At 46.1% G+C, this 7,577-nt stretch overlaps 1 protein-coding gene across 10 annotated transcripts in view; it reads right to left on the reverse strand.

Moving 5' to 3' along the window:
- PDS5B (PDS5 cohesin associated factor B) overlaps window positions 1-5,839 on the reverse strand; it is a 180,031-nt gene extending 174,192 nt beyond the window's left edge. For 8 of the 10 annotated variants that reach the window (XR_005378358.1, XR_005378359.1, XR_005378360.1 and 5 more), the window contains exon 1: window positions 5,724-5,839. The gene's annotated coding sequence lies outside the window, so the exon portion shown is untranslated. The remainder of the gene's footprint in view (window positions 1-5,723) is intronic. The other 2 variants (XM_038573313.1, XM_038573310.1) reach the window with 1 other exon arrangement.
- Between the last annotated feature and the right edge of the window lie 1,738 nt (window positions 5,840-7,577).

Here is a 7,577-nt window from a genome sequence, read left to right on the forward strand (position 1 = left end):
ATGTATCTTGCTAACACCAAGTTAAGGGCTTTCAATTCCCCAGTGTTGCACTTGGTAGTTCAAAGTCTAGCACTGTAGTCTCTCTAGTCAAAGCAATGCACCCCTCAAGGTGCCACAGGCTCTAAGATATCATCCCTCTTTAAAAGCTGCACCTCTCTCAGGTCATTTTAGATGGGGGGAGGGGGGGGCGGAGTCAAGCAAATTAAGCTACTTAATCTAAAGTATGTTCCACAAGTAACCTCTGCCAAATAAGCATATCGACGAAAAAAAGTTTACCCTCACTTGTAATCACAGAAATGCAAACCCAAAACAAGATAAAATTTCACATCAAATTGGCAAAAAGCATACAATAAAGTCCAATGTTGGTGAACATGTAACATGCATACTCATATACCACAGGTGAGTGAACTATTACAACCTAATTATCGCTCAAAAGGAGTCAGAAAAAAAATATTAAATATCTATATAACAAAATATTCTAGGGGCACCTGGGTGGCTCTATTAAGTGTCTGCTCAGGTCATGATCCCAGCCAGGGTCCTGGGATGGAGCCCCATGTCCCTGCTAAGCAGGGAGCCTCCTTCTCTCCTTCCTCTCCCTCTGATCCTTCCAGCCCCGTTTGTGCGTGTACAAGCGCACCTTCCAACAAAATCTTATAAAAGATAAATAAAATATTCTAATCATTTTTAATTATTTATTTATTTATTCGTGAAAGACAGAGAGAGAGAGAGAGAGAGAGAGAGAGGGGCAGAGACACAGGCAGAGGGAGAAGCAGGCTCCGTGCAGGGAGCCCGATGTAGGACTCAATCCCGGGTCTCCAGGATCACACCCTGCGCTGAAGGCTGGCGCTAAACTGCTGAGCCACCCAGGGATCCCCTCTAATCATTTTTAATTATGTTACTCTAAATGCGCAAATATGAAAACACCTCTGACAATAACTAGGCAAAATGTAAACTGCAGTTTTAGAAAAGGTAAACAGTACAATACTGTTTGTATAAATTTTTTGAAAAGTAAACTTTCTGCAAACTGTTAACAGTGGATTGCCTGTTGGTGGAAAAGGAAAAATAGCTTTTAATTTTCTGTACCATCAGAATGTTTTTATCATATACATGCATTAACTTCTAACTTAAAACATACAATTACTTAAAGTCCTCTAATCCCCACAACCTTAACCACTATTCTTACCATCAACTGTCCACACATTCCTCCCTCCTTCATCTCAGTATCTAAAAGTTGACTAAAATTAAACTTGCCTGACAGGAATTTCAGCTACTAGAGAATGTATTTTGGAAATATATTTTGGACATATATTTGAGGTTTTTCTTTAAAAAAATCTCTTCACTCTAAAACACCTCTGAGCTGGAAAAAAAAAAAAAAAAAAAAAAAAGAGAAAAAGATTTCCTACACTGCCCCGAAAACCAAAAAATCTCATTTCCTATCGGGCCCCTAACCCTCCTCTCCTAGAGAGAGGTAATGCTTATGGTTATAATATCCTCCCCTTCTTCTAATAGTTATATATGTAGTCTTGGCTAATTTCACTCTCCCACATAAAAAAAGAGCAATCTCAATTGTTACTGAAGAGGAGGAAGGCTTGCCCCTTGCAGAATTACTTAACAAGATGGCAAGGATCTTACCATCTGGTTTTCTCAGCTCTCACCACCTTGATGCAGATGGTCAATCACTACTCTAAACTTCTATAGGGCAAGATCTCAGTCCTTTTACAAGATCATCTCTGGTACTCTGTGTATATGGAAACTTAGTATTTGTTCATTTCACCTGAATCAGGTTAGAGCATTCTTTGTCAAAGGGAGAGGGAGGTTAGAAGAGTACTTCCAGGTTACGGCCCTTTAAAGATGCTTCCTGCTTTAATCAGTCTTCCTCCACTCTCCTTAGCCACTTATAAGTTTTACAACTAAACCAAGTACTTCTAATTACTGCTTATTCATGTCTAATTATTAGAACACAATAACTATTATGGATATAATGGCTTAAGATTTACTTTAAACAACTAAATTTTGCTCACCTGAGTTCAGTCTTCATAATTCTCTCACTGTGCATGATCACCACCACCCCCCCCATCAACTAAAAACAATTACAGTCTCAAAGCAGCAAACTTACCCTATTTTTGAATTACTGAGAAAGGATTAAAAATCTTTTCCACATAATGGGGTAAATGGTTATAATCACGTTCATAACATTATAATGTGAGGCAGAACTGACTTCCACATAAGGAGGAGTCACAACTGCAAACCATTTGGCAGCTTCTTAAATACACTTAAAAAGTAAATACGTTCTAAGTATTTTTGGAATACTAATTTTTGGAATTAGTTTTTGAGGAATACTCAAACTAAACACAATTTTCTGTAAATATCTATTTGAATTGGAAGTGACAAATGGTTTGTATAGCAAACTGAGTTTAAAAGTTTTAAAAAAAGGTACACACTCATCACACATACATACATAACAAAATCCAATACTAACCTCAAAATTACTCTGGTTTACAAGTTTCAGGAAAATAAATAAATGCCATGTCAAGTAACATTGTTCAATGGGAGATCAAGCAACTCCACAAGAGAAAGACACACAAAAGGTTATCTTCTAAGACAACTTAAGTGGATTGAATCCTGAATAAAATTATTAAAACCAACTCTGAAACAGATGGTTAACCTTGAAACTTTATTTCTTGACTGAATGAATTAAAAGAGAAGAGAAGGTAATGAAGAATAATATACTACCTTGTAGTATTTTAAATATTACTTAAGTACTGAATCAAACAATACAGACCACAACGAAGAAATTCTAAGCTTCCACAAGAAACTAAGAGTTACCCCAATTCCACCACATGAATAGGACTGTGACTTTGGATAAATCAATTAAATAACAATCTGAACCTAATTTCTCATGCACATGGTGAGTTGATGACCAGTTTTAAGTTTCCTAATAGCTAACACTGACAAAGGAAACACAAATGTATTCTTTTCTAACTTAAATTATACACAGTACTTGTCATCCAAGCCAAATCACAGTTGAGTTCTGTTGTCGGCACACAGGATCAAAAAAAAAAAAAAAAAAAAAAAAAAAGTAGCAATGAGGAAGCCAAAGGATAATCCTAATTCAAGAGGGAGAAGCAGAAAAACACAGAAATTCCCAAAATATTCCCCCCCCACCCTGCCCACCCACAAATTTCTAGGTGTATTTTACCATTTCATTCTTCATCAGGGCAAGTCTTGTCTGGCAAGGGTATCACATTATTTTAGGCTCAACAAATTACTGATAAAGCCATGTCCTCAAAATGTTAGTTACTCTTATGGTCTGTTAAAACTGCATAACAATTTTTAAATTAAAAAATTAAAGCAACTTTCATTCAACAGCCAACTCAGACTACCTGTCAAATAAGCAACATTTCATGACATCTCATGACAAGAATCACTATCATCACATTATCTCCTGTAATTCCTGGGAAAAGTGAGGGGAAAAACAGACGTACCTAGACAGGAATAAAAGCAACATTAAAAATACAAAAGCTGCTGTGAAAACAAAGCTAATACAAGAATCTCAAAAAAATGAGAAAATAAGAAAGGGTGCAAAAGTTCTTAAAAAAAAAAAAAAAAGGCCAATCCAAACAGTACCGTCATTTAAAATATTCACACCTTAAAGTAACACCCACCAACAAAAATGGTCATTTTCTAAACAACAAAAATTCACTACTTCAGCCACTGCAGTAATCAAAGAATGTCTAAAGTGCATCTTTTCTATATGTAAATTTGTAAATATGTTTCAAAAGAACGTTACTGAATATGCGTTTTTATAGTTAAGTTTTTGAGAATAAATCTATCTTAACATAAGACATCCCACGTTGAAACTTTCACCTACATATTCACCACTATAAATTTTAATTAGGTTTTCTGCTGTCACCAGGTGATACAAGATTAATTGTTCCACAACCCGACCTGCATACACTACAGGAATGCTCCTCTTACTGTCCCTAAAAATGCTAGCATCTGACAAATGTAGTGCATAGATAAGAAGTGCCCTTTCTAGCCTTTATTTTGCTTAATACCACACTTCCATAATTTTAACTATTCTTACTTAAGCACTACGTGAGTTAATATTTTTAAAATGCTCTAACTTGGAACTTTACGTACATGTGTTAGTTGGGAACAATGATTATGTCTATCCATTCAAGTCTTAAATAACCGTCCTTTATTTACAGCTCACCTCATGTCCTAGCACACTTGAATTTTTAAAGTTTACCAGGAAGACGGTAGAAAGACTCCCAACTCACTCAAGACCGCTGACCAGCCTTCGAAATAAAGGCTGTATCCCAAAGTTTAGGAAACTATTTAATAAGGGTAGGGTCGTTCAGGACAGCACTGCCCATCCATCATTTCATAATCAAAGTGTGCAAAGAGCGTTCACAGTACATTCTTCAAAGCAAAATAAAGGGCTCCCTTTTATTGGGTTGGTCAGGATTCTCAAAACGTGTGTTGAGAGAGTCGGGAACTGCCCTTTCGAGCCCTTCCCCGAGTTTCCACCGTCCCCGGGAAGGAAGGCAGCAACATGGCAAGTCTGAAGGCGAGGCACCGCATTTCAGGGCTCAGATTCATTCCTTCAAATAACTGTGCCCCTGCCTGGCGCAGCCTCCACGCCTGTACCAAGCGACAGCAGCGACAGCAGCGACATACAAGATCTTCCTTCTGACCAAAAACTTTTCAAGCGTCAGGAAGAACACAGAGTGCAAATATGTCCCCTATTTACAACTGCACGCCTCTTCCATTGTCATCCCGACTCCGAGGCTGCCTAGAGGAGAGCCGGAGCCCAGGAGTCGCCCGGGAGGAGTCCCTGCAGCCAGGGCCGAGCTCCTCCTCCGCCAGGTCCTCAGGTCCCCCCAGCACCAGCTCCGAGAGCGCGCTGAGCGCGCTTTATCTCCGGCGACAGGCGAGTAACAGTGTAAAAATGTCACTCCGGCAGCGGGTCCGCTGGCCCGGAGCAGAGGCCGGGCGGCGGGGCCGGGCGGGCCGGGCGGGCGGGGCGCGCGGGGACCGGCGGAGCGGCGGGGGCGCCCGAGGCCCCAGGCCGCCGCGGGCTCAGCCCCGACCCGCGCTCCCCACCCGTCGCCCGGAAGGGGGAAAACCCGCCAGCGGGAGGATTCAACAGGAGCACCGCGCCGCCCGCCTGCCGCCCGGGAAACAGCCGCCGGCCGCCGGGACGCGGGGGGAGGGGGAGGGGGAGGGGGAGGGGGAGGGGCGGCGGCGGAGGCGGCGGCGGCGGCGGCGGCGGCCGGGCTGCGGGGCGCGGACCCCCGCCCTCCCTCCCGCCCGCGCGCAAGGTCGCCGCCCGCGCCCCAACGCCGCCGCCGCCGCCGCCGCCGCCGCCGCCGCCGGCGCCCCGACTGGGGCCAGGGCGGCAAGTTTAATTTCCCGAGGCTGTGACGGAGCCCGCGGCGTGGACGGAGCGCGCCGGCCGCGGGCCCTCCCCACCCCCACCCCCACCCCCACCCCCAGCGCGGCCCCCGCCCCCCGCCCGCGCCCCGCTGCCCCCGGCCCGGGCCGCCGCCAGGCAGCAGCCGCTGCAGCCTCCGATGCCGGGAGGCGAGTCTCGGCTGGCAGACGGGCGGCGCTTGAGCCCCGCCACAGACACCGCCGCGGCGGCGGGCGCCGAAAAATGGAGCGCGGCGAGCAGAGAGGAGAGACATTTTCTTTCCGTTAACTGAATGGTTTCCTACCTCCGGGCTCCCGACTCGCGACTCCTCTCACTCCGCTGCTCTCCGGGCTCCGCCGCCGCCGCCGCATCCAATCGCCTCCTCCCCCCCTCCCCTTCCGCAGCCAGCCCGGCCGTTCCTCCTCCTCTCCGCTTCAAAATGGCGCCAAGCGCTCTTCGGCGGCTGCTCCAATCGAACCGCCGCGGACGGCACCCAGGGGCAGGCGGTGCGCGGCGCGGGGGCGCAGCGCCCCCTGCCGACCAGACGGCCCCCGGCGCGCGCCCGCCGGCCCGCTGGGCTCCCGGCCGGCCCCGCCCCCGCGCGCGCCCGGCTCCGCCCCCCGCGCGCACGCGCAGCCGCCCGGGCGCCGCCGCCGAGGCCGCGGAGGCCGCGGAGGCCGCGGTGGCCGCGGTGGCCGCGGGGCGCGCAGCTGTCGGTGCTTTCTCTGCCTCTGCTTTTCGCGGAAAACCATGTAAATTGTGACATGTCCCTAACTTTGGGGATGAAACTTCGGTATTTTTTAAGACACCGAAGTTGAACACTGATGCCGTGCCATGCAAATGAAATCAGAATTAACTACTTTGCTCTTTATTTGGGGACTCTTACCCAGTCGTCTCAAAATAGCGCAAAATAGGCTTTTTCTACGCCGTATTACGTGTCTACTTAATCCACAGCTTTCCCATTGTGAGGAGTTGGTTAAGCGGCAGGTGGGAAGAGGAGCGCAGTGATTCAACCTGGACCAAAGCATTCCGCTCGCCTCTTACCACAGTTGTCCTTGCTGGAGGAGGGATCCTCTGAGCACCACGACGCCCTGCAGGAGGGAGCTAGGTTTCTAACCCCCTTCACCCCTCCTGCAGCTCTGGGGGAGTGTATTAAGAGTTGATTTGACAATTGCTATTAGGACACAGAGGAAAACACCTCAAAGAGGCTTAGTTTCTAACAAAAGAAACCGTGTTTTATACAACAGCAAATAGATTTACAGAAATTTGTAATGTAAACCTTCCCTTGAAGCACCACTATTTAGAAAACCTGGAATCTAAAACTGGTATTAAAACAAAAAGCTGCAATTCATCAAGAGAAATGTAATTGGATGTGGCATAATTTAAGATAGTTAAGAACATAAACCATTCAAAAATTAGCTGTGACTGCTGCCTACTTCCAAGACAGAGGAATTATGTGGGAATGATGTAAAAAAAAAAAAAAAATGCTGGGATCCCTGGGTGGCGCAGCGGTTTGGCGCCTGCCTTTGGCCCAGGGCGCGATCCTGGAGACCCGGGATCGAATCCCACATCAGGGCTCCCGGTGCATGGAGCCTGCTTCTCCCTCTGCCTATGTCTCTGCCTCTCTATCTCTCTCTCTCTCTGTGACTATCATAAATAAATTAAAAAAAAATGCTGATTTTACACAGACTTGGTTAGGAGAATTATCTTTGATTATAAAGCACCACAAATCCAGTCACCAGCTGTACTAGTTTTCCACTACTGCTGTAATAGATTATCACAAAGTGCCTTACAGTTCTGTAGTTCTGAGGACTGGCATCAAGATGTTGGCGTAGCTGTGTCCCTCTCTGGAGAGTCTAGGGAAGAATCCATTTTCTTGCCTTTCCATCTACTAGAGGTTGATCACATTCCTTAGCTCTTGTCCCACTTCCTTCATCTATACAATCAGAACAGCAGCATCCCTCTGACCTTGTTTCCATTGCTACATCTCTTTCTCTGACTGCCTTCTGCCACCTTATTCACTTTTAAGACCCCTGGTGATTATACTGGGCCCACCTGAGTAATCCAGGATAACCCACCTCATTTAAGGTCATATGATCAGCAGCCTCAATTTGATCTGCAACCTTAATTCCCCTCTGCCATGTAAACATATTCACAG

This window comes from Canis lupus, chromosome 25 (assembly GCF_011100685.1).
Source record: "Canis lupus familiaris isolate Mischka breed German Shepherd chromosome 25, alternate assembly UU_Cfam_GSD_1.0, whole genome shotgun sequence".
Taxonomy (NCBI): domain Eukaryota; kingdom Metazoa; phylum Chordata; class Mammalia; order Carnivora; family Canidae; genus Canis; species Canis lupus.